General features: G+C 48.5%; 1 protein-coding gene across 1 annotated transcript in view; it reads left to right on the forward strand.

Moving 5' to 3' along the window:
* The window catches only part of STK35 (serine/threonine kinase 35), a 46,953-nt gene extending 20,226 nt beyond the window's left edge, over positions 1–26,727 (forward strand). Inside the window, exon 4 of the mRNA XM_007962370.3 lies at positions 21,954–26,727. The gene's annotated coding sequence lies outside the window, so the exon portion shown is untranslated. The remainder of the gene's footprint in view (positions 1–21,953) is intronic.
* Positions 26,728–27,190: the final 463 nt, after the last annotated feature.

The following is a 27,190-nucleotide window of genomic DNA, read 5'->3' on the forward strand; positions in this document are numbered from 1 at the left end:
AGTTATCTGAAAGTTTGGCATGCCTATTTAGAATCCAACTACAGGTGTAGAGTAGACAGTTGGATGAGTCTGGAGTTCAAGGGAGGGGTCCAGCCAAGAGATACAAATTTAGAGATTTGCCACAGTACTGGAGTGGGTAATAGACAAGAGGAGGTCAGAGGAGTGAGGTCCAGGCGGTGCAACATTGAGGGTGGGAAGAAAGGAAGGAGCCAGAGAGAGGGGAAAAGACATCAAGAGGAGGAGGGAGCCAGCTGTGGCATCATCTGCTAGTTGATTGAGTGAGAGGAATTGCCTGTTGGATTTAGTAAATGGGAAAGCATCAGTACTTATGAACAATTTTGGTGGAGTAATGGGGAAACCTGTAACTAGAGTGGATTTGAGAGGGGAAGAGGAGAGGAATTGGAGACAGTGAGGGAATAGACCAGTAGTTCTCAAAGTTTTTGGTCTGAAAGCCTCTTTACATTTTTGAATTTACAGACTCCAAAGAGCTTTTGTTTTGGGTTATATCTGTGGATGTTTGTACTATTAAAAATTAAAATAGGCTGGGTGTGGTAGCTCATGCCTTGTAATCCCAGCACTCTGGGAAGCTGAGTAGGGGCAGATCGTTTGAGCTCAGGAGTTTGAGACAAGCCTGGGAAACATGGTGAAACCTGGTCTCTGCTAAAAATACAAAACTTAGCCAGGTGTGGTGGCACATGCCATGGGCCCAGTACTTGGGAGACTGAGGCATGAGAATCTCTTGAACCAGGGAGGCAGAGGTTGCAGTGAGCCAAGATCGCACCACTGCGCTCCAGCCTGGGCGACAGAGAGGGACCCTGTCTCAAAACAAAATAAAACAAAAAAAACAACAAAAAACTCTAGTTGCATAAGTAAACACACTTGACGCCTATACCACCATGATGAAAAAACACCTCAGTGTTTTAGGATTATAGATTTCAGAGTCACATTTAAGTTAGGGCTAACTAGTTTTAGTTTTTTGCAAAAATAAAAGGAAATGCATTTGGTTTGGAAACCTGGGATTCCCCTGAAGTGATGTCTAGTAACAATGCAGGGATGGAGTCTTATTTCTGCGTTTTCCTGACTGTGTGGCCTTAGGCAAATTATTCCACTTATGAGGGCCTCAGTTTTATTATCTATAAAATGGAGTTGATCCTATATATCTTATTGAGGTTGTTGGGGGGATCACAATAGGTTGTGAAAGTGCCCTGTGTAAACAGTTGGAATTAATTGTAATACAGTAGCATTGTTTAGATCCACACTTTGGCCTAGGTAGAAGTGTTGGCTTCCGTTTCCCTCTGAAGACAGTGGTCTTTGGTAGCTTCACTTTGTGGATTGCGAAATAGCTTTTCTTTTGAAACAAAGATGTAGTCAAGGCCCACCCTGTCCAATCACTTGTTCTAGAAAAGTGTATCTATTTTTAAAGATCACTCAATGATGGGTCTGATCTCTTTCTTATTTGTCACTTTTGAAAGATATTTAATAATTCCTAATGGTTTCTACCAGCTAGCCACAGTCTTTCACCCCAAGCAGGAAGCCAGCCAAACTGATGTTCCAGGTGCCTCCGCCCACGTGTTACCAGGGAGAGTGTTGTGGGATGAGGGAATCTGCATTCATGGCCAAGTCTACTGTCTGATATACAAACCTCCGTTACTAGGGCCTTTTGAAGCCAAAGCCCTCGAATGACGTCTTTTTGGAGTGGGCAACTAAGGCCTACTGAAGGAAATCAGATGTTGGTGTGACCTGAGGGGTCACAGAAAGTATTTCTAGTTCCATATGAGATCTTGGTAGCTGCCTAACATCAGAGAAGGAAATCAGGCCTAATTTCTTGTTGAAGTAATAGATGACACATTTATCCCTTGCCTGGGGTCCAAAGATGTGACTCTGGGCTAACGTACTGGGTTACCTGGATTGGCCCCTTGACCTACGCTTCAGATTTCACTTCTATTCTGCAAGATCTCAGATTGTACCCCAGGTGTCCCCAGACCTCTAGTACAACCCTAATCTAAGACAGGAATTCACAAGCCCTTTCGGCTTAGCTGACAGTCAGAGCGTATTTACCTGTTGAAACCATACAAGCCCAATTCAATGACCAATTTGTTTGCTTTGTGCTAGAATTACACCCAAACTGTGTTGTTACACTATAGCTATCAAGTTAATCAGTAGTGATACTAAAAAATGGAAAACAAATGCTTAATTAACATGGTTTGTTTTAAACAGCAAAGTATTCAAAACAGTCTCTGGAGGATAAATTTTAAAATGGTTTGAGGTGAGAAGTTGGGACCCCCAGTACTGGATAGGTCCACTCTATGACTTCCTGACCCAGCTCTCAGGATGGCCAGGAACTAGCTCCTGCCTTACAGGACTGCCCTCCCTTGCCTGTACCTGGTGCCTGGCTGAGGAGTGTGGCAGCCTGAGGGGTAAGGCTGTGAAGAAGGGCGGCAGTGCCAAAGATGACCAAAACAGCAGTGATTCATGGTCATCCCTGGGCTGAGTGCTTTATGACCAATAATTCCTTTACTTATTTTCAAGTAAATTCCTGAAAGTCACAGAGCTAAGAAGGGACAAAGCCTAGGCTTGAACCTAGGAGTCAGTCCATGGCTTTAACCAGTTTGGTGTATTGCCTCATTGAATCATCTTTAAATTTAAAATGTTTTCCTGATTGAATTCAACAAATAACTGAGCATCTAAGTAGATGGAATTTCCTGCCCACCAAACCCAGAGCATCATGAGATGCGTGGTATGGAACACTTAGTAGGCTTCAAGAGGAGATAGTTCCTCTCCTACTCTGAAAAGGTCAAGAGTATGGTGATGAGCAGCCAGGGAGCCTAAAGGAAAGTAGAAGCAAGGAAGGTTCTTCCTTCATGGGAAGGTGTAACTGCCAGGGGGTCGAAGGCAGTGGTTTGGTTTTGCACCCCACAAGCTGATCCCTGCTTAGTCTTTGGTAGAGCCTTGAATTTCCCAAAGGGAGGATGGGAGACGGAAAATGCTAAGCTGTACCCTGAAGTGGGTAAGATTGGAGGTTTTATTAAGAGCAGAGAGATCGTGGGGTCGAGATGGTGTCTCTTGATGATCAATTCTTTGATCCAGGCAGATCCAGAACCCCTGAACCCCTGAGACCCCATACAGTAGGGGTCACAGCTTTGCCACACCCCATCTCACTAGTGCTAAACAGCTTCACAAGAGGTGGGGGTTGTGAGTGAAAAGTCGGAGTGTTTGGTTCTCTTTTCTCTCAGGAAATTGAAGCCCAGTCTTCAACTGTGAAGACCCTGGTGGCTCTAGGTACCTTTATACAAAGAGATATGTCCCTTGGGGCCTCATCTCTCTGCTGGTGTTTTCTGAGGCGTTTTCCTCCCCAGGTGGGGAAGGCTGGTATTTTATTTTATTTTTTTTTGTAAGTCCCACAAGCTCCCCAGTGACCTGCTGTTGCCATCTCTTGATTGTTTCTGCCGCATCAACAGCAGGAAGCTGAGCTGTCAGTTATGTAATGGGGCCAATGGCCCCCCAGGGATAATCTGTCCCTTGCAGCTCTGCAGGACATGAAAGCATCCATGAGGGGACAGGCCTGGCCCGGGGCTGTTGACGTCAAGGCCCAGTTGCTGCTCACATGTTCTTCCTCCGTGGCATCCTTGGCTCCACCTAACCTAGATAGCATCCCTTTGGGTAAATCAAAGTGGCTCTTGTAATCGTCCAGCTGTGAGCAAAGCTGCCTGATGTTCAGGGGTGCTTCCACCTCCCATTTCCTCTTACCCCAGGGACACAAAGACACTCCCATCAACAGTAATAGCTACTGGTTATCAAAACCTGCTTTGAGGGACCCCTTGACTTGTGCAGGGCAGAGACCCTGCCTTTTTATTCCGAGCCCTGAATTAAGCACTTTACATGTGTCATTATCATATATCATCTGCTTAGCTATTCTGTTATGTGCCCTCTTTTCTGCAGATAAGGAAAGGGAAAATCACTTTCCTAAGGTTTTGAGAGCCAAGATTTGAGACAAGGTGTATCTGTCTGGAAATTCTGCTACTCCATTCTGCGTTCTGCAGCCTCTTAAAGCCACTTTTAATGGATTTCTATTCTGAGGCAGATGGTGGCTTCCCCTCCAATAGCACCACACAGTAAAGCACCCAGGGCTGCCATGGGCGTCCTTCACAGTCTGACACTGGTTTCAGCACAGGCACACTGTTTCAGGGCCACCAGCCATCCCTTCAGGTGAGGTCAGCCTGCACGTGGGTTCCTCCTGTGTTACAATGACTGCCCCAAACATTGGCAGAGGAGGCAAGGCTGAGATAGTGTGAGGTGCCCGTATAACCAAGGTCTGGCAGCAGAGAAGGCAGGAGCCAGGTATGCAGCCAGGTCAGAATTGCCAAAAGGTTGGAAAGTAGGAGATCCAAAGCACACCTCCACCCACCAGCCGCTGGGAAAGCACGCAGCACTGAGGGCATGCTGTCAGTCAGCCAGTGTCTGGCACCAGCTACGAGGAAACGGCTCCAATAAGAGCCAAAGGCATTGTACGTGTCTGTGGTCCTGGTGCCCTGGCAGAAGCCCATTCTGAGTGAATCCAGCCAGGGATTTAAGGTTGATGAGGACCCAGCAGAATGGCAGCAGTTGCTTTATTTCTTTCTGACAAATCTTCCAGCTCACTCATTGAATCCTGACTTAAGCAAGGGATTCCATCACTGGTGCTTACTCTGAATGATGTGGCTGCCCATAGCCCTGTGTTGAAAGAGTCTAGAGCCAAGTCAGATTTGGTGGGCAAGAGCCCTTCTGGCATATGGTAGGCACTTGCCCAGTAGAGGCATTGATTGTTTGGACCCCAGTGTGGTCTCCTAGGAACTTAGTTTAATAATGCAGATAAGATATGGACACTTGGTTGTAGTGGGTTATAGATGGCTCAGTAGAGATACAGGAAGACAGGAAAGAGTGGAGGAGGTGGTATTCCAGGCTGGTTCTTGAAAGTAAGTTTAGGGGTACCTTATAAGCCAGGTGAGATGTGAAGGGGCCACATCTCAGGGTACATACTCAGGTTTGGTTTGATTACAGTATTCTCAGCTACAGGAGGAAAGGGTACTGTTCAGGTAGTGAAATTCCCAACTGGAGATACATTGTGGACCCAGGACCTGGGGAGAGTGCCCAAGGTTCTGTCTTGTTTAGGGCAGCTGCGTTCGGGCTCCTAGCCCCTCTTTTCATTTCCACTAGTGAGTCCACTGTGGTATTACAAAATCAGAGGAAATGGAGATCTCCTCCAGCGTTTCTAGGATTCAGAGGCATGGCAGGCCTTAAAACTGCCAAGCAAGTTTAAAATAAATCAATACCGTAAAACACTGCAATGAATTTCCCAACTTTAAAGAAATTTCACTTTCAGTTAGAGGTGCCAGGGGAAAGCTATAACTCAGCCTGCATTGTACACAGGTCAGAACTCTGTATTTTGTTTCTTTATTAAAGAAAGTGATGTCTAGGGACATGGGAGGAATGGATTAGGGCCACCCGGGCACTCCACAGGCCATAGTGAGGAAGATGAAAATGCATTTTCCCAGGCTGCAAAAAGCATCTTGATGTGGTGCTTGGGGAAGTCGCTTTATGAATGGGCACCTTTTTTTTTCCCCTGAACTCAGAGGCATGGCAGTGTAGCTGTAATGGGAGGCAGGTTGGCCTTGTTATATCTTGTTGGGTTTTAGTATTGATTGTCTATTTTAATGGGAAAACCACAAAGATGATGTGAACCAGTTGACTCATTCTGCATATACTTCCATCTTTGTGGGGAAAGAAAACCCTTCACCGCATACAGCACCGCTTTGTTTTTTCTTTTCTACTTTTTTTGGATGTGCTTAAGACATGCCCTCTCAGAAAGCTAGGCACGCCCAGGGCAAATCTAAGGCATGGAGCTGGGAGTATAGTGTTGTCAGATTTTGGCAGGTTGTATGGGCATTACCAGCACAGCCCGGCCTTGTACCAGACATAGAGAGAACTGGAAGTCACAAGTAAACACTCTGTTGTTAGTAACCAGATTGCATCTTGGATCTGATGACGTTTGGAAGGAACCCTTGGTTTGCATAGAACAGCAGAAATAAGTGATTGTACCACACCCCAGACAAACAGGCTAACTTTAACTTTTAAAAATATTTTGGAGTTTAGGCCAAGTGCCTAAACTGAAATCCAGATGTCACCACTGACATGGTCCAGAGGTCCTCCTCCCTCTTCTGACCTGAGCATCTTAGGGCCGAGGTACCAACAGGTGTAGCAGGAAAAGCCTTCAGAGAGCATGTAGCTCCTTCCTGCTGCTCTGGAGTCCTGTAAGCAGGACAACAGCTGTCGCAGTAATGTCAGACTCCCTCCTGCTCTTAGAACTGAGTTGGGATCGATGCCCTGCGGAGACCCAAATATGAGTCTTCAGCCTAATTATATAAACCTGGGTGAAGTTTAACCATGGTTAAAAAATTGCTTTCATTTTATCTGCAGCAGGAACAGAGGATGTCATGAGTAAGGAGTGTTGGTGAAGATGTCTTCAAGCCCTTGTCTCCTTTCTGCTCCTCCTCACTCGATCCCACCCCCCAACACACAGTGTCAGTGAGAAACCCTAGCACCAGTGGTTCTCAGGATGTGCTTCCCAGACCAGCAGCATCACCTGGGAACTTGTTAGAAACTCGTATTTCTGGCTGCACCTCAAAGCTACTGAGTTGGAAACTGGGATAGGGTATTGTGTCAGCTCTCCAGATGATGCTGATGAACACAAAAGCTTCAGAACTGCTCTGGCAAAAGAGGGTAAAGGTGCAGTCATCCACCCTGCCGTCTTTTAAACGTGCAGACCATTGCCCTCACCTTTTACCCTTTTACCTTCAAAAAGCTTGGACCTAGGCCTGAGAATCGGAAAGGCCTGTAAGGTCCTGTAAGGCTTCTATAATTCCGTAAGTAATCGTATAATTACCTAGCACTGTGACTTGGGCAAGTCACTCCTCCAGAGAACCAAGGTACCTGAAGGACCACTCTTGTCCCTTTCACCCATTCCTTCTGCCCTGGCATGTTCCTAGTTCCATGGTGGATGTGGCTCTGGGACCCTGGGACAACTGACTCCCACTCAGGCTCGCTCTCTTTTTTTTTTTTTTTTTTTTGAGGCGGAGTCTCGCTCTGTTGCCAGGCCAGAGTGCAATGACACGATATTGGCTCACTGGCTTCACGCGATTCTCCTGTCTCAGCCTCCTGAGTAGCTGGGATTATAGGCGCATGCCACTACCCCAGCTAATTTTCGTATTTTTATTAGAGACGGGGTTTCACCATGTTGGCCAGGATGGTCTCAATTTCCTGACCTGATGATCAGCCCACCTCGGCCTCCCAAAGTGCTGGGATTATAGTCTTAAGCCACTGCACCAGGCCTCTAAGTGGAATCTTAAACGTAACTTTGAATCGTGACTAGCAAACTTCTTTTTCTGTTCCATAGACATGTATTGAGCACCCGCTGTGAGCCAGGTTTGGGCCGTGGAGATGAGAATTCCCAGCCTCAGTTCATGTAAACCCTGGGCATCTCTCTGACCCTCTGAGTCCACCTCCGTAAAGGGGGGTTGCTAACACCTGGAGGATTTGCCATGGGGATTACACGGCATGTGAATGAAAAGCTGGCGTAGGTCTGCCAGGTATGCAGCAGGTACCGCACAGGCGTTGGGTCCTGCTGCCCTTTCATGCCAGTTCTCAGGCATGCTGGTGGCAGAGCGAGAATTAGTATCTCGGAATGTGTGCAGGCTCATGTGCTTCCCCCCTCCCCCACCAATAAAAAGGAAAACATGCGTGCCCGAGGGGGCCCGTTAATCTTTTGATATAACACATGGGTGAAAAAAGCAGACATGGTCCCCACCCTTGAGGTGCTGAGTTTGAGAGACATGTCATATGGGAGTACCATAGGTACGGTTTCAGTTTTGTGTAAATGAAAATAGCAGAAAATGAGGACTTGCCCAAGGCGGTCAGAGGAAGGTTCTCTGAGGAGGTAGCATTGAAGCCAAGACCCAAAGGATGAGGCCTCTGCCAAGCAGAGAAGAGAGCTGGCTGGAGTGTGGTGGTCAAGGCGTGGGAGTTTAGGAAGAGGTCACTGGCTGCACCTGCAGGTGTGGAAGCAGGGAGCCCAAGTAGGAGGCTGTGGCTGTCCAGGTTAGGGGAGGTAGTGAAGTGGGAGCGAATTCAAGGTGCATTTTGGAGATTCAAAAGGGCTCTCAGATGGGTTGAATTTGGAAAGTAGAAAGGAGTGGCTCAGAGCTGACTCCATCATCAGTGGCTTGAGTGACTGGGTGGTGGGGGCATGTAAGAGTGAATGTTGCAGCAGGAGAGGGTTTCGGGGAGTAGGGAGATACATAAATGTGTCTTGGTCATGCGGACATGACTGTACTCTCTGCTGCGTGGGCGTTTGTGGTAAGTGGCGCCCATTTATCTGGGTCTTCTCAGGACTGTTGGATCTGTTTTGCTGCTGAACAAAGAGCACCTTCACAGGCACAGAATGGCCCCTTGGACTCAGGGCTGCATTCACGACTGAGGCTTGCTACGTTTTGTTCTTTTCTTGGTAATCAGCTTCTCATTAGGTGATGATGTGTTGCTCTTCTGTCCTTATTTGCATCTGCACTCTGCTATAATTGTGTCTCAAGAACATGGCGTTTTGTTGTTTTTGTACTGTTTTGCTTTTTAGAGCTGAAAACCTATGCGGGGTCCTGTCACATGGGCAGCCTGGTGATCCTGTCACAGGGCAGCTCTCCAGTGTGGGCATCTCACTCTCTCTTTATTTATTTATTTTTACTAGTTATATAACATCAGAGTCATGATTGCTGGCTGTAAAATTGATTTTGAGAACCACTTTAATTTGTAAATTGGGAAATACTTTCTATTTTGGGTTAGGGAAAGGCATACAGGGGAGGGAGGTGGAGGAAGAAGGTCTGTAGTCCCTGGTTTCAGTAATCTTCAGGTTTCTAAGTGCAAGCATCAGGAGCTGAGGGGCGACCCTCCAACCTTATCTGAACGTTCAGCCAGTGGGGAAGGGGCTTCGGAGTCACTCCTTTGGCCATCCTGTCACACCATGGTTTGAATGACAATATAGGCCATGGGTAGAGGTTGCGTCATCTGCCTGCTCACCAGACCCCGTTCCCTGGATCCCTGGGGACCCTAGGTCTTTACACAAATTTAGCAAATGGTTACTGAGAATTAGGAACTTGCCGATCATCCTGCATTCACTATAGACTCATGCATCACTTAATGATGGGGATATATTCTGAGAAATCCATTGTGAAGTAATTTTGGCTTTGTGCATACATCATGGAGTGTTCTTACACAGTCCTAAATCAGACACCTAGGCTATATGGTAGATAGAGCCTATTGCTCCTAGGTTGCAAATCTGTACAGCATGTCGTGGTACTGAATACTATAGGCAGTTGTAACACAATGTTGTTTGTGTTCTATACGTGTAAATATAGAAAAGGTACAGTAAAAATATGGCATAAAAGGCAAAGAATGGCTGGGCTTGCTGGCTTATTCCTATATTCCCAACACTTTGGGAGGCCAAGACAGGAAGATCACTTGAGCCCAGGAGTTTGAGACCAGCCTGGGCCACATAGGGAGACCCCCATCTCTTCAAAATTATATTAAAATTGTTTTGTTTTTTCAAAAAACAGATTAAAAATAGTATACCTACATAGGGCACTTACTGTGACTAGAGCTTGCAGGACTAGAAGTTGCTCTGGGTGAGTCAGTGAGTAAGTAATGAGTCAGTGTGAAGGCCTAGGACATTACTGTACACTATTGTAGAATTTCTTTAAAAATAATTAACCTTAGCTTACTGTAACTTTTTTGCTTTCTAAGCTAAAAAACTTTTTAAAACTTCTTGATTCATTAACATTTAGCTTAAAACACAAACATGAGACAGGGTCACGCTCTGTCACCCAGGCTGGAGTGCAGTGGCACGATCTTGGCTTACTGCAGCCTCAACCTTCTGGGCTCAAGCTGTCCTCCCGCCTCAGCCTCCCAAAGTGCTGGGCTTACAAGCCTGAGCCAACGTGTCTGGCCCTTCTTTCTTCATATCCTTATTCTATAAGCTTTTTTCTATTTTAAAAAATTATATATTTTTTTTACTTTTTAAACTTTTTTGCTTGAAAACAAAAGCCCACACATTAGCCTAGGCCTATGCAGGCTCAGCGTCAGTACTCCCCACTCTTTTTTAAATGTTGTGAAATCCTCACCTGCGTCCCGAGTATTGTCGTCCCAACTCCCACTCCAGAGAAAGGAAGTGATTTACCACTGGCCACATGGCTAACTCATGCCAGCTCAAGGGCCAGAGCTCCAGTGCTCATGCTCTCCATCGAGCTACCAAAGAGAGGTCATCTGAGCAAGTCCGTATGCACCACACTGTTTCAGGGTCACCAGGAGCTCAGAGGAGGGAGCTGGCTTTTGCCGAAGAAGTAAGTGATGGCAAAGTAGAGGACACGTGACTTAAGATGGACCTTGAAGAAAGACGAACAGATGAGGATATTTGAAGTAGGGGACATAGCACGTCCAAAGACAGAACACTGGAATTTGTGGAGAATGCCTATCCCTAGGTGTGTTCACACCTAGAGTTCACACCTAGAGGCTAGAGTAGAAAGCTAAATATGGCTAAGTTGCCAAGAGCCTTGAATGCCAGCCTGAGGAGAATGAACTTCATCCTGCCAAAAAACATGAGGGTGAGTGGGTAGTGGTGAGCAAGGCTATATTTTAGGCAGGTGAGTCAGTAACAATGAGGGGAGAACTGTCAGTCCCCCAGGAGGAGGACTCCAGGAGACACCAGCAGCACATGTCTCTAGAAAGTGTGAGACTGCACAGGCACCTTCCAGAGCATGGGAAGGCGGAAAGGGGAACATCTGAATAGGAAGATGAGAAACCTTTGCTTCTGTATTGGTGTCAAGACATCAAGAGACTTGCTGTTGAACCTGTTGGACTGGTCAGTCTAGGTTTAAACGGCAGCTCTCCTACTTACTAGCTGGGTGGCTTTGGGCAAGTGATCTACCTTCCCTGGGCCCCCATTTCCATGTGTGGTCAGTGCAGTAAGTGTTGCTCAGTGTAGGCTGTGTCCGGCACGGTTCCTAGCTCCTAATGAGAGCTGAGTCAATGATGGCTCAGTGTATTGCCCCCATCCTGCTGTTTTGTTTGTTTTTGCCAAATCCTCATAGGCTAATCATACATTTTCACTTTGCTTCTCACTAACAATTTGTGATAGCATTCTTTCCCCCAGAGAGATCTCCAAACCCCTTAGCAGGTGCCTCCAGTGAGTTCCCCTTGGCTTAGTGGGCTTTAACTGGTTGGTGTAACCAGAAGTTCATGTGGACCTCTCTGTGGGAACGACCTTGTTGGCATCTTTCTTTTTGTAACCACAAATTATTCTGTCCCCATATGGAAAAGTGACCGCTTCCCTGTAGCTAGTAATGGCACCTCAGCATCTTCCTCCTGGCAAGGGCCCTGAGAACCTCAGCCTTTCCCTTAGGTTCTTTCTTTGCTAATCACAGCAGCCACAGCTGAACCTGTCTCTCTGGGGACCAACTGAGGCAGTTGGCAGCTTTTTTATTTTCAGCCCCACACTTAATAAGTTGAGGAAGGGAATTAGGGTATCCATGCAGCTAACTACCAATTACCCATGCTGTTTCTGGAGACAAATAGTTCCCCTTAGTTGGTGTTGAGTTCTACCCAGTGCCTGTGTACTAGCTAAAGTGCTTAGGGGAACTACCATCCCAGTGCCCTATTGCCTTTTGACCTCCCAAGGCCAGAAAGACGAGGTTTAAGTGAGTCTGGGTTCTCAGACGCAGACAAGATGACTCAGTCAGTGTGCAACCCTGCCTGCTGGTCACCACGGAGACCTGCAAATCTCAGAATCTGCAGTCTTGCCTTCTGTTTCTCTGTGTGCATTTGGCAAACTTTTTAATGCTAGCACTTTTGGCAGTGTACTCCAAGGAATCAAATTGTTTAAAACAATATTAAGCAAGTTTTCATGTCTAGGAGCTTTCACAGTAACTGTTTGCTCCACTGCCCTGACTTTCTGGCACACTTGAGATGCAGCTGACATCTCTTTGCAGCAGCATGCTGTCTCAGCTTTAAGCTTTGCTCAGACCTTTTCCCTCAGTAAGTCATACCGTGCTGACTTACTGGGCCTTACGTGGGCCTGCCACTTGTTGCTGCAAGAGTGTGTGTATCTTCCTTGTATAAGTGGGACGTGGATTGAGCTTCAGGGACGCAGCATAGAGCCTGTCTCCTGCTGATGACATTCATCCACTTTAAAGGGGAGTCTCAGGCCGGGCATGTGATGCGCGCCTGTAATCCCAGCTATTGGGGAGACTGAAGCAGGAGAATCACTTGAACCTGGGAGGCGGAGGTTGCAGTGAGCTGAGATGGTGCCACTGCACTCCAGCCTGGCAACAGAGAGAGACTCCGTCTCCAAAAAAAAAAAAAAAAGTGGCGGTGGGTCTTGGGTTCTGCGAGAAACCTTCAAGGAGGAGGAAGAGGACTCACTGTTGCCCTGTTAGAAAGGGCTGTGGTCCATTGGGCTGAAGTCTGCCTGCCTTCAAACACTCTTTAGCCTGATTTCCCTCAGCGCCAGCCACACAAGTTGTACTTCTCACCTGTGCTGATGGCGCCCTGTTGAGAGGACTCGTGTGCCGCTGTCCAGTTAGTTTTTGCCTTAATAAATAAGGGGCCTACAAAGGGCTTCTTTCTTCTCAGTATTCTTTGTGCCCTGTTCCTTTCTCAGAATCTGAATGGTGTATTATTCTACCATTAAAAAAATGCCTGGGGCCAGGTGCAGTGGCTCACGCCTGTAATCCCAGCACTTTGGGAGGCCAAGGCTGGTGAATCACCTGAGGTAAGGAGTTCAAGACCAGCCTTGTCAACATGGTGAAACCCTGTCTCTACTAGAAATACAAAAGTTAGCCGGGCGTCGTGGCACACACCTGTAATCCCAGCTACTCGGGAGGTTGAGGCAGGAGAATCACTTGAACCCGGGAGGTGGAGGTTGCAACGTGAGCTGAGATTCTGTCATTGCACTCCAGCCTGGGCAACAGAGTGAGACTCTGTGTCAAAAAAAAAAAAAAGAAAAAGAAAAAAAAAATGCCTGGGATGTACATTAAACTACCCAGCCTTCAGGGGCTTTGCAGAACCTGTGCATCCTTGGGGTTAGAAGGAGTCCAGATTAAGAACCCCTGTGCTGGCCCCAAGTCCTTCATTTGGCAGGTGAAGAAATGAAGTCTCCAGAGGAGAGTAGGGAGAGAGCTAGAGAGGCCTGGAACCAGGTTTCCCACCTTTACTCTTAGCACTAGGCAAGATCCTTCATCTTCCTGTGTTTCACTTCAGTGCCTCTTAGTAAGTTGCCTCCTGGGAGCACATTCCTGTGATTGCATCTGTGCTGTTATAGCCTGGGCGACCGTCCACGTTTCAGAGAATCCGTGGGACTGGCTTCCTCTGGATACACTTAAGTAGGTGAACAGAATTTGGAAGATGGCTGCAGGGGGTGGCTAGGTAAAGGGTGGACCCCTGCTGAGCACGGGCTGGTACTCAGTTCCTTTTGTAGGGCTGCCCCAGCCACCTCTTTAAACAATCCGTATGTTTTGAATGTGGCATATGGTAGTCCTCCACCAGCCCCACCATACCTGGCAGCACCCCAGCCAGGACTCCACCTCCTGGACTGCTTGTTAGCTAAAGAGACTTGTAGGATGTATTTGCCATTTTACAAATGGTTGGGTCTGGAAAGAGGCTTTGTGCATTTTAACATCTTGGGCAGGGCATTGTGGCTCACACCTGTAATCCTAGCACTTTGGGAGGCCAAGGCAGGAGGATCACTTGATCCCAGGAGTTCAAGACCAGTTTGGCCAACATGGCGAAATCGTCTCTACTAAAAATAGAAAAATTAGCCGGGCATGGTGGTGCGCGCCTGTAGTCCCAGCTACTCAGGAGAGTCACTTTGAACCCAGGAGGCGGAGGTTGCAGTGAGCTGCACTCCAGCTTGGGTGACAGCAAGACTAATAAGACTAATTAGCTGGGCACGGTGGCATGCACCTGTGGTCCTTACTCGGAAGACTGAGGTGGAAGGATCACTTAAGCCAGGGAAGTCAAGGCTGCAGTGAGCCAGGATCATGCCTTTGCGCTCCAGCCTGACAAAGCAAGGCCCTATCTCAGAAAAAAGAAAAGACATCTTGGGAAGTCCATAGCTTCAGACTAAACCACAGTGTTCCAGTCATAATTCTACTCTTCTCATTAACTTCTTACCATATCTAACTTGGACTCAGGGGACACATTCTGAGGCCGGGCCTGCTCCAAATAGCCACACTTGGATTTCAAGGACCCCTTCCACGTAAAACAGATGTATTTGCCAAAGTTGGCCATCTTCTTGCCCTTGAAAGGCAGCCTCCTGTTGATAAGTCAATAAGGGGAGGAGCAGTGGAGAGAGCTGAAATCTAGACAAGAGCCCCCTGGTAGTGTAACTGGTAGGCTATGTAACATCAGGAAAATCTACAATCCCTCCATGCCTTATTTCTCCCACCCAGCTCTGAAGGTGTGAGAGGGGAGCAGCACCCTGTAGCATGGTAGAAAAATAGCATGGACTTCAGACTTGGACACAGTCCCAGCTCTGTACCTTACCAGCTGCTGGAGTTTGGAGAAGTGGCCCAGCTCTCTGAGCATCACTATCCGTACCTGGCTTGCCGGGATTTTCAGTGGGAACATGTGCAGAGCACTTGGCAGTGACGCAGGAACTCAACCAAAGGCAGAGATTTTTTTTTTATAATCATGTGTTTATGTTAAAATCCTATCATGTGGAATGAATGATTCTGTGAAGTTTTATTGCTGTGTACTAATTCCCGATTTCTAGCAATCACCTGGTATTTGAGTTCTTCCTAAAAACCCAACACTGCTGCTTGGTCACCTGAGAGGCTTAAGAGAAGCAGCAGACTCTCTCTGTCCTGCAGGAAGCTCGGGGTCTAAGATGGTAAGGTCGGAGCACACGACAAGGCTAGTGGGATCTGAGGTCATCGATGCCTTTTCACTGGGCAGGGGGATAGAAGAGTTCCCATAGAGACTGGGCCCTCTGGGAGTGTTTCCTGGGGAAGGCGTATGGAGGGGAACCCAAAGAGTGAGTGCGATCTGAGTGACAGATGGGGGTGGGAGTTGGAGTAGCCAGACCAGCAGGAGCTGAAGACCCAAAGCAGGAGGGAGGCTGTCACCTCAAGAGAAGATCAACTTGAGGCCAGGCATCTGGTATGGAATTTTTGCCCCAGCAAGTGACTGCGGTGAGGTTTTGTGAGTTTGGTTGTATATTTTTGGAGGTGATTTGCAGCCGCGGTTGTACTTACTAAGGTACCTCCTGTGCACCTCACTCTGCCTGCTATGTATATTATCACTGGTCTTTGTGCCCGGAAATGTAGACGTTTCCTCATTTTAGGCTGAGCAAACTGAGGCTCGGGGAACCCTGACTTGGTGAAGGTCAGCTGAGATGTAAATTTTGGATCTTCCTACTCCAAAGCCCATGCCTTGAGAGAACACCACCTCCGAGCCACGTTCCTCTGCATTTGGGGCCTGCCCCTGGATATCTGCCTGTGGGTGAGCTGCCTTGGTTTGGTCTCCTGGTCAGGGCTCAGATGTCGTAAGGCATGGACCTGTGGTCTTCTGGGTTGTCACGGAGCACTGCGAAGCTCCTGTTGTATATGTTGTTATAATCTCTGCCCTCTTGCTCCTCTTTTTCCTAACATCTTGCTCCTTCTGTATACCTGAAGACTGAAAACAGTGTTATCCCATATGCACTCCCATTCCTTCGACCCTGACAACGGGCACGTTCACAGCACAGTCATCCCTGTTTTTGCCCTACTTTAAGCACCACAGTTGGGAGCTCAGCCTTAGAGGAATGATGCATCAGAAAGCGTGACTCCTGGCCTCAGTGCCTCTGACTGATTGGAAGAGACATTCGTGCTGGGGCCACCGAACCCCCCAGGGCTGGCATGTTGATGTCTGAATGTGAAAAGCCAGATGCTTCGGTGTATTAAATAAGTGAAGAATGACTCATTTGGAAGCTAACCCCACTTAGAGGAAGGGGAGGACTGCCCTCTGTGACCCTGACAGATGACTTTCCCTCTGTGCACCTATGAGACCTGCTTGCTCCACAGCACGATATGCTGAAAATTAATAACCTGAGCCTCAGTTTGCTCATCTGTAAGATGAGGATAATTCTTACATGGTCCTTGGGACAAATGAGGTATTGCATATTAAGCTTGCATGGCGGCTAGCATGTCATGGGCATTATTAGCTTCAGTGATAATACCACTACACAGGGCTGCGGGCGAATTCAGGGAAGAGTGAGTTCTTGGCTAGCCACCCAGTAATACCCCACTTTGAGTTTATACTGTGCCTTAGTCTATGAGTATGCCAGTGGGATGACTTTGTTTTCTATTAACTAGATCTGAGAGGCAAGATAGAAAGAGAAAACTGGGCTTTGGGTTTGAAGTCCCAGTCTGTGATACCCTAAGAACTAAAATGACCATTAACATGAATGACAGCAAGATGGATCTTACTGAATGCCCCACCCTGTGTCAGGTGCCATGACAGGCAATTAACTTGAAGAATTCTTCACTCTTCACAGCAGGCCCCTGAAGAGGAAAGAGTTCCATGCCCATTTTCTAGTTTAGGAGAAGGAGACTCAGATCAATAACCCCTTGTCTCCAGCAGAGCTTGTATTTGAACCAGGACTGTCTGCCGTGGAGCCTGTGCTCTTCCCTGAGAGAGCACTGGAGTGAAGATAAACCTCGTGGTTACCAGACTTCCTTATTTCCTAAGACAGTGCAATTTTAAAAACTGGGGAGGCAGGTCCGGGAGGGAAGCAATTTTTAAAACCATTCATACTTTCATCATCATTTCATCAAACAAATGACGTTTTAGGCCAGACATGGTAGCTCATGCCTATAATAATCCCAACACTTTGGGAGGCCAAGGCAGGAGGATTGCATGAACAAAGCCAGGAGTTTGAGACCAGCCTGGGTCATGTAGTGAGACCCTGACTCTAGAAAAATAAAAATTCAATCTAGCCAGGTGTAGTGGCATGTGCCTGTAATCCCAGCTGCTCAGGAGGCTGAGGCAGGAGGGTTGCCTGAGCCCAGGAATTTAATGCTGCAGTGAGCTATGGTTGCGCCACTGTACTCCAACTTGGATGACAGAGTGAGACCCTGTGTCTTAGAAAAGAAAGCAAAAGGTAATGACATTTTGACACTAATAAAGTAGGAAGGCCATCCTTTTAGAGTAAGGGATAATCACCAAGGTATTCTGTGCCTGCAGGCTGAGGAGTAGGGAAAGGAGGTGAACACATGAGCCATCCTTGTCTCCAGCCCCATCCTCCTGTGCATGTTCCCCTCAGATCTCCCAGGCTTCTGCTCTCCAAGCTGCTAATGGCCTTCGTGAGAGTAGTTTCTCAGTCTCCTTAAACAGACCAGACACCTGCCTGACTGGCAGAGGAGCTTGCTGGAAGACTGTTCACTGCCTCATTGGCACCAGGTCCCCCTTTGTTCCCCGAGCACTAGACCTGTGTACCGGCACGTAAGCCTTCCATGAGCCTTTTTCTGAGTGATTCTATTTATAAATGAAGGGATTAGATGAGTTTTAAACTCCACTTAAGCTCTTCTTGTCTTCTCTAGGAAGGGATTTTACATCGTTACATGTGAAAAGCAGGGGCTTTGGAGTAAGACTGCCCTGAGTTAAACCCTTTTCTCTACCACTTACTGGCTATGAGGCTGTTCTCTCTTGAGCTTCAGTTTTCTCATCTCTAAGACTAGGGGGACAATAACCCCTACCTCTTAGGGTTGCTGGGGTGAAATGAGGCAATGGATAAAACATTCGATCCTTTAACAGTGATTGGAAAGCAGTGTTACTTTACGAGGTTGTTCCCTATAATGTAGTTAGAACTTGCACATACAGACTGCTCAGTAAGTGATTGCTGTTATGCCAGTTAGAAATAAGAAGGTAGGATGCACTGAGAGAACTTGGTCCAAGAGCTGAAATGAGAAAGGTAAGGATTCATAGCACGTTTTCCCAGATCATTGGCACCTTCCACCCCCAGGATCATCTCAGATGCAAGCTGTTGGAACCATTGCTGAGCCGGCTTTGGAAGCACTGATTGAAGACTGTCATAGTGCAGAAACTTTGGGTAGTGAAGCTGGAAAACTTTGGATTAAGTGCTGGTTCTACTGCCCAGCAACTCTGGTGTGCCATCTCTCTGGGCCTGTTTTCTTGTGAAAACTGGCCAAATCCCTCCTCACAGTAATCATGGAAGGGCACTACAGATGTCATTTGCAGGTTTATCACATCACTGCTTTTCATTATGCTTAGCAGGTGTGACTTTTGCCCTCAAGGAGCGGGCTCTGGTCCGAGGTAGGGGTTCCACAGAGAGGGATAAGAGCCCCAGTGGAAGCTGGTAGCCTGGCAGTCAGGCACAGTCTGAGCGGTGAGGGAGCTGAGATATGGCATCTGCTAGGATGAAGCACCACAAGCCTAAGGCCTCTCCAAGGGCCCACTGGGACTGAGACCTACAGCCTTTATTGTGCCCACAGGTACCTGGGAGGGTCTGCTGCTTAAACTCAGAACCGTGTGGTCTGAGCCATTCCTGTTCATAGCTACAGAAAGCGCCTCCATTACCTTCGGTGAGCTTACTGTGCTGTTAGCTCCCTGGGAAAAGTGCTCTTTCTGTGGTGGCCGACGGGAAAAGAACCCCAAGCCAAGATCCTCTCCCCAGTGGAGAGCCCTCTTCTTCCTTCTTTGTGCCCGCAAGAGCGAACCAGACTCAGACCTGTAGGCTGTTCTGAGGCTTCCAACAGGAGGACCAGAGCCAGTGCCAGGGCTAGAGGGAGCAGGGAGGAGCCTTTGGGAAATGTCAGCTTCACTTCCTGGCGTGGGACGCAGTGATTACAGTGGTCATTACAAGCTGGTGTCTGAGGAGTTCTTGCAGAGTGCTGTGCTGTTGGTCTGACCTTCTGCAGTCACACTGTGTTCTGCTAGTTTATTATGTAAAAAGGAACCTCTGGTTTCTGAACCTGCCTCCTTGCCAACACTGCTTTTTAGCTGCCACGTGCTACCTTCCTGCTGATGGGCATCCTTTTCAGGAGATCGTCCGCAGGGAGGGAGGAAAGGAATGCCGGAAAGTCATAACTGGTCCCAAAGATTATTTTAGCACATCACATGTGGCTGTATAATTTCTCGTCGTATTTCACAAGGTCTTAATGTCTCAGATGGTAAGGGCCTACCCTATATACCCTCTTCCCCCATCTTCAGGTTGATCTGCTGTGTCTATGGAAAGCACAGAGAGAAAGCAATAGGCATGCTAAATAGAGCTAGAGTTTGAGATGGCTGCTGAATCATCAGGGAATATGTTTATGATGATTTTCTTTTTCCAAGTCAAAAACTGGGATACAAAACCCACTAGTGGATTCTTTTTTAGGGGAATTAACAGACCAAGGAATAGAAGCAGCAGAGTGAAAGACTGGGCCGGAGAAATCCTGTATTTTCTTTCCAGATCAGCCACACCCACTTTCTGGGTCACCCGCTCCTTGGGCTGGTAGAGCAGGGAGTCACACAGTCTAACCTCCTGTTTGGCAATGTGGAAGCTCTCCTTTTTCCACTGGGCACGGAAGAGTCCAGACGAGACCCCACATCTGGACCTTTCTATTGGAGCTGCCGGCTTTTCTTGTTCTTTGAAGTACCCTATTTTTCCTATTAAAAAGTGAAATGTGACATTGGTGTGTGTTCAGTATTAAAAATCAGAAGTGGGGGAAGAGGAAAATCCAGTCACAACAAGCACAACATTTTGGTGTATTTCTTGTCAGATTTTCCTACACTGGGGGGTTTGTGTTTTTACATAGTTATGGTCATGCTGTGTGCTACACAATTTTGTAACCTACTCTTTTCCATCTACCCCAGGGAAGTGCTTTTGTCATAATCTTCAAAATGTCACGCAATGATCTCATTTCCTCTGTAGTATATCAGTGAGTTGAAGGATCATTTGCTTACTTAATCCTTATTTTTGGACTTGTGAGTTATTGCCTTGTAATTTAAATATTTCAGTTAACTTCTTTATCCATAAAGTTCTTTTCATATTTAGGTTTATCTGTTAAGCTTGGCTTTCAGGAGTGGAATTTCAGGGAGCCACCAGTCTAAACACCTTTGAAGCCCTAAAAACAGTGCCAGACTACCTTCCAGAAGCCTTTTCCCCTCCTGCAGCAGTGTGAGGGGCACCCTCACCAGCAGGAAACACTTTTAATGGTTGCATGGCTGAAAATCATGGCCTGTTCAGATTTAACACGTTTATAGTCTCTGGTTGGGGACAATTGGCTAGGAAGGGGTGGACTCATTGAGTATGTTCGTACCTGCTATGGGCCAGGAACCTGAGTCATTCCACTCAGACCTCAACCAAGAACGCCCAGTGGTCAGAGGAAGAAACTGAGGCCAACAGGCAGTAAATTATCCAGTATTGTCCTATCCTGCTGCCTCTTGGGAGGACTAGCCAGGTCCCTTCCCAGGAGCTGAGGACAACGAGCTGGTGTTGTCAGACTGCGCAGGTGGCAAGTCATGGCAGCCACGGTGCTGGCTCTGCCTCACAAAGGAAGCCGCTGGGGGATTGCATGCACAAAGACTTGTCTGCTTTGGTCATTCAGGCTGAAAACAGGCACTTTAAAAACTCCTAGATGGGCCAAGGTAGGTGGATCACTTGAACCCAGGAGTTCAAGACCAGCCTGGACAATATGGCAAAACCTCGTCTCTACTAAAAATACAAAAATTAGCCTGGTGTGGTAGCATGTGCCCTGTAGTCACAGCTACTCAGGAGGCTAAGGTGGAAGGATTGCTTGAGCACAGGAGTTCAAGGCTGCAGTGAGCTGTGATCAAGGCACTGCATTCCAACCTGGGTGACAGAGCAAGACCCTGTCTCAGGAAACCTCCTAGATGATTCCATGTGCAACCAGTCTGGAGCACTGTTGCCCTAGATGGCCTGCCCTGCCCAGGACAGTGCTATACTTAGCACTGATCCAATAGCTCAGAGTGGGGACTCCCCAAGACTAATCTCTGTGGGCCCTTGTATTCTCGGCCTCCAGTAGAATAAGCCACTGAAGGGCAGACTTCTTGTCTTATACCTGAGGCCTGGCACTAAGGCAGTTTCCAAATAATAGCCAATACTAATAGGATCAGGCACTCTTCTTGGTTTTACGTTTGTTTAATCTTCATAATAGCCTGTGACGCAGTTACAGATGTGAGACCAGGGAACAGAGGACTTAAATTCCCCACAGTCAAGTGGAAGCTCCTGTTTGCTCGGTCACCCGTTCTGGCTCCAGAGCCCTCGTTCTTAACCCCCGCAGTGCACTGCAGCAGACAGTGCAGTCTGGTCCAGCCCTGCCCCTGGGTGTGGGATTCTGGCCCTTCTTATGACCTTAGCAGGTAGCCTGGTTTGGATTCTCAGAGGCCTGAGCTTCACTCTTCTCTTCTGTAAAACAAGACTACTGAACCTAGAGAGGGTTGCTGTGGCATTTATAACCAAGCACAATTAGTCACAAAGAATGGGGAAGAAAGCATGGGTGGAAACAATGCTAGCAGGGTCTGTGGAGACAGACTGTCCAGGGTGGGCCCTGCGGTGTCTTGCTCCTAATAGTACGGGGAAGCCAGGATTCACGATTGGTTTGACAGGTAGAGCCAGCAGGCTTGGGTTCCCAGCTAGCGTCTGCCCCTTAGTCAGTGTGATCTTCGGTAAATTACTTAACCTGAGCCTCAGTTTCCCTATCTGAAAAATAAGCCTGTGTGTCTAGACCAGGGAGGTTGTGAAGCTAGATTTACCCTATCTATTTAGAGCTCTGCCCCACAGAGCCCAGCACACACAACTTCAGTGTTCCTCTGGGTTGGGAGCTGGTGCCCAGGCCTGCTGACCAATGTCCTCTCCTTACCCACTTTCTGTCTTCCAGGTCGATTCCTCGGGACCCACAGTCTCACCACGTCTCCTACAGAGGACAGCAGAGGGTACAGGTGGTGGCTTGGCCGGTTGGCGATCTCCCGACGGCTGGATCTCCGGCAATGTGAAGCTTTTGTTTGGGTTTTCCTGCTTCTTTTGTTTTGCTTTCTTTTTTTCTTTTTCTTTTTTTTTTTCCTCTTTCCTTTTTCTTTTTTAATTTAAACCTTTGAGACTTCAGAAGAGCAGGAAGCAATGCTGTGGACAGGCACCAATTTCTTTAAAGAAATTCAGTGTGGACAAGGCATATGTATAAATTTCAGTTGTACTTCTTGTAAGGGGTTAGGGAGCTATTTTTGGTTTTGTCCTTCACTTTCCCTCTGTCTTCCTTCTTTATCCTTCTCTCAGTTCTACTTATGACACCTCACTTCCCCAGAGAAGGCGTGCCTCCCCATAGGGAATCTGGGGGTTTCTCCTGGAATGGGGCATGAGAACACAAGGAGGCCTCTGGGCCACGCCTCCCTGCCAGATGCAGGAACTCCCGGACTCCTTGGTGGGCTGGCCCTGGCTAGCCCTTGGGCCTCGGAGATGATCAGAGGCGAAGAACCACCGGGAAGAGGAAGGCCAGGGTTTGGCCAGGAGAACTAAGAAGGTCTCAAGTCCAGGCTTTGTTCTGTTTAAGCTATTGGGAGCCCCAGGCCACACCAGGACTTACAGTGGTGGGATCCATTCCTCTTCCACCCTGTGTTGCAGGGAACGGGGAGGTAGGGGTGGAGGGTGACCATCTCGCACTTGCTGACGGTGGAGCAGCCATCCCAGCGCTGTAAGCCTGCCTTTCTGTTGGGAAAAACTGTTGTGCCAAACTGTGTGGAACACAGCTGGGTCTTCAGCAGGCATCTGTCACTACCATGAGGTCAGCACTTCTCACCTAACTGCCTCCTGGATTGTCATCTTCCCACATGTGTCCCGTAGTGTCCACGTGTCACAGAGACGGCCTGAGGCCCTCAGATCTGGTTGTGACTTTGCCATGATAACAGGGTGTCCTGCACTGGCTGCCACTGTCGTGTCCTCACAGTGAAGGGCGTGCCCTGTGTGCCGGGGTCCGTGGTGTCATATGCAGTGACACATAATGTCAAGCGCCATTTCCCTCACCCCTGGAGACTTACTATTAGCTGCCTGCCCTCAGTATAGACGTATCCAATGGGAAAACAGCAGACCTGCCCAGAGCAGGGAGGTGTCGTGGGACTGGGTAGACCCCCTGCAGCGTTAGGGGCCCATTTGTGGGCTCCCCACCTTCAGGCTTCCCCAGCCGTGATGCTTCAGCCCCGCCACTCATGCCTGTCTGCTGCAGCCATCCTTGCACTCTGCAGCGACACTTGCATCTCCCTAGGGGAAGCCTCCCTCCCCCGGACTGCTGCTCTGAACCCATCTGCTCTCCCCCTGCAAGAAGGGGCAGTGCTCCTGTGTTTTCCCTGTCTGGATTTGCCTGGCCACTCCGAAGGCTTTTCACCCCATTATGGCCACATAGTATAGGGCCTCTGGGGAGGGGGAAGGGAATCCTTCTGTGTTCGTTTTTGTTTTTTGTTTCACCTAAACCAGCATAGGATTGATAGGGGAGATGGTTGAAGGGCATTTCCGTTTCTATGTGACCAAGGCAGGGGCTTTTACCTGCTAAACAGCAATCCTTTGGCCCTGAGAATTTGGGAGCGAACAGTGCATCAGGCCAGGCTCAGCAACGTTTGCTCACATTCTTTCAGCCTTCTCTCACCCCCTTAACACCAAGCTTTCTTCCTTGTGAGCGGAAGGTTGACTGCTATTAGCAGGATCCCACAGGTGATAACCAGGCCCTTCCCTTCCTGGGCCAAAACCCCTTGTGACTGCCTGTCTCTCCTGTCTCTGACATCTCAGGCAGCCTCCTGAGTGCACTGAGTTGTAGCCAAGAGGATGGGAACAGCAGCGTCCCCTAATTGCAGTGCACGTTCGTTCTCTGCCCGCCACCCTGCCTTCTCTTGGGGGCAGCTGTCTCTTTGTACATGAGCAAATGGGAAAAACAGTCTCCAAACCCAGCACCCCTGTCCCTGGCTGCAGCCCACGCCGTAACATCCCTAGTGAGGCTCCAGCCTAATGAGCCCCTTATTTTCTTTTTCTTCCCTCCCCAGGTCCCGTAGCTCTAACTAAATAGTAAGTTCTTGGAGCCATCGTGCTTCCCCTTTGTTATTTTTCTTGCTATCAGAATAGCAAGAAACAGCACCCCTGTAGGTGTCAGGTGGGCAGCCTGGTAGGGGTCACCAGCCTTCATGCCCCCTCATCTTCCAGTTCTTGCTTACTGGCATGACTTCTTTCCGTAGCGTAAATGCAGGCCAGCTTTTTAGCCCCAAGTGCCTGCCCCTCCTCCTTATCTCTCCCCTGCTTTCTCAAACACTTGCCCACCTCAGGCACTCAGCCGACTCCTCCATGGTGAGAGAACTGGCCATGGCTCAGCCCCACGTAGCACCTGTAGTCTTCTCAGTGCCACTCTCCCCTGTCCCCTTGTGAATCGGCTTCCACTTGCTGTCGCGTCCCCACTCCTGCGTCTTCACTGGGTCTCAGGCTGTCAGTAGCTCTCTGGTGTGTCAGCTCAGCACCGCCAAGTTTGTAGGACCTGTCCAAGTTCTAGGAGTTTTCAAACCTCAAAACGGCAGTCATTCATTCTCCTTGGGTCTGTGGCAAGGATAGCCCATTGGAGGGGGGCTCTTGACCTCGGCTGTTAGGGATCTCAACTTGGTTTTCCCATCAGAAGAATCAGCAGGACAGATTGTAGTGCCTTATTCCATTGTCCTCCCCTGACCAGGCCTCCTGGCTCAGCTGGAAGTGCGTGGCTTCTTTCTCCCTATCTGTGTCCTCTGTCACTTGCTCTTTCACTGTCTCTCTCATTCCCAGAGAGCCACGGGGGAGGGATCACCCTTTCACCCCGCACACCCTCTTCCTGAGGGCCGTAGCCAGGTCCACATCTCCCCACCACCACCAGGGCACTCACTTGCAGCTATAGCCCAGGACAGAAAAACTGTGCTTTGGACAGGTGCACACTCTCTGCCTCTTACCTCTAGCCAGGAGGATGCCTCAGTCTGTTCATTCGAGACTGGCCCCGTCTGAACCCTCTCTGGGCACTGGGGACTAAGGTTGCAGGCCTTAGCCTCGTCTCATCCCAGAGGCATTGGGTCAGGAGAATGGGAATTTTTTTCCTCCCACCTGGACATAGTTTGCCCCTGTGGCTGCCTTTCTGAGGGAGTATATTAAATGTTTACTTAAGAAACACCCTGTTTACAGTCAGAGAAGAAACACCCAACACTGGGTGGAGATTTGACTCTGGACAGGGCCTGGCCTCCTTAGTGGCACTGCCAGGGGGGCCCCTAAGTGAATGAGGGCAGAGGTGCCCCGGGCAGGGGCGAACGCCCTCCGCTCCCTCTGCTCCCGACCCTGTGGTGCTAGGACCACTCCCCGCCTTCCTCACAGCCTCCTTGCGCTGCACATTCCCCACCTCCACATTCCCTTCCTCCAAGATCTCAGCTCCTTAACATATCAGTTGTCTCCTAGCCTAGAAAACCAGTGTTTGGAGCAATAAGATGATTATTTTTGCTTGAATCTTTTTCTAAGAGAAGGAAAAGAGCTGGCATTGTGGGAATTTTCTTTTTATGCTGTTAGCTGTTTACCTTCTTAGAAGACATCTTAATAGGATGGATGTCTGGGTTTTAGCCTTGGGGTATCTTTTGGAAACTTAGAAAAGCAGGAGTCAGGCTGCCACCCCCTAAGGAGGGACCCTAACTTTCTGCCCTTGCCTGGTTCCATGTGGCTCCTTCCAGCCCTGCCCACCAAGTGCTGCTCCCACTCGCCATCCTGCCCGTGCGCCCCTCTTCCCCCCACATCTGGGGGCGCTGGTGGCACTTACTCTTGGTGGGTCTCAGACTATCCCTCCCGTTGACTGGTTTTCCCTCCTAGGCCTGTCTGGCAGCCCCCAGACAGACATAGCTCCTGGGAGTCTCGGCCCTGGCAAACTTGGAAGAGCCAAACTGACATTTTTTAGCTCTTCAGGCCACTGGGTTTTGGAGGCAGAAATCCAGAGATACTGGCTCTGCCAAGCTGTCGTACTGGGCTGTGGCACAGCCTTCGAGACAACACAGGTGCATCTCTGATCCTGCCCTACCTAGGCTTCGAGGGGCTTCTGTCTGGAGAAATGCCCTCAAAGGGTAACCAGTAGGTGTGACATTGAATTGGCCAGTGTTAGCATCTACAGCTGTCAAGAGATGAGTCCATTGCCGTTGCCTGCCCAAGGGCCCCCTAAGATTACAGACAGTATCAGCAGGGAGGCCGTCCTGGTGTTTTTTTAGGAGAGCCCACAGGAGGAAGGGAGCCTCTTCAGGGGCACTGGAATCTTTTGTGCCAGGGGCTTCTTTTCATCAGAGCTGGGGAGTACATTTCAGTGACTTCTTAAATATTTGTGTGGGACAGACGAGTGTGAGGGAGGTTTTAAGCCAGGCACAAAGTTAGTTTCAAATACTAGTTAATAAATCTATTTTTCTTCATTTCCTTTTTTTGCACAGAAGCTGGTAATCTAGGACCTACGTGTGAACAACTTTATATGAATATTTTTTGTACTTGGTTTACTTGGGTTGGTATGATACATTATATTTAAGTTCCTTGAACACTGTGGATCCCCTAATGTGTATGAATGACTGAGGCTTTGTAAATTAAGGGACGTTTGTGTGAATAAAGTTATTTGATGGGGTCAAAGAAGCCATATGTGATTTGAAAAAGAGTGTTTTGTGGTTTGTTGCCCCTGTTTGGGAGGGTGGCGAGGCCAGCCCATGCTGCAGCTCCCCATCCCAGCTGGTGGTTGGCAGGAGAGAAGGATCCTTGGCTGCTTCCATGTCCCCATGCTTGAGGAAGCTGCCTGGTGGCTTTTGACTGGCCTTCCCATTCTACACCTGAGAAACCAGCACTTAGAAGTGCAGGAAGCTGTCTAAAATCGTGCAGCTGCGACTGGGGGATCCTGGATCCAAACCAAACCTGATCTGCCCTTCCAGGGGGTCCAGGGCCTAAGTAAACATTGTGGGCCCCTCCTCCAGACATCTCAGAAGCCCGCTCAACCCCTAGCCCTGTGGTTCTGCAGGTTCTACCTTTGAGAGTTTTAACAAAGAGCTAAAATGGGTGGGCCTCCATACCACAGCAACAAGGGTGTAAGGATCAAGTTTTGGAAAAGCTTAGCAGAGAAGTCAG

This window comes from Chlorocebus sabaeus, chromosome 2, assembly GCF_047675955.1.
Source record: "Chlorocebus sabaeus isolate Y175 chromosome 2, mChlSab1.0.hap1, whole genome shotgun sequence".
In the NCBI taxonomy this organism is placed as follows: Eukaryota; Metazoa; Chordata; class Mammalia; order Primates; family Cercopithecidae; genus Chlorocebus; species Chlorocebus sabaeus.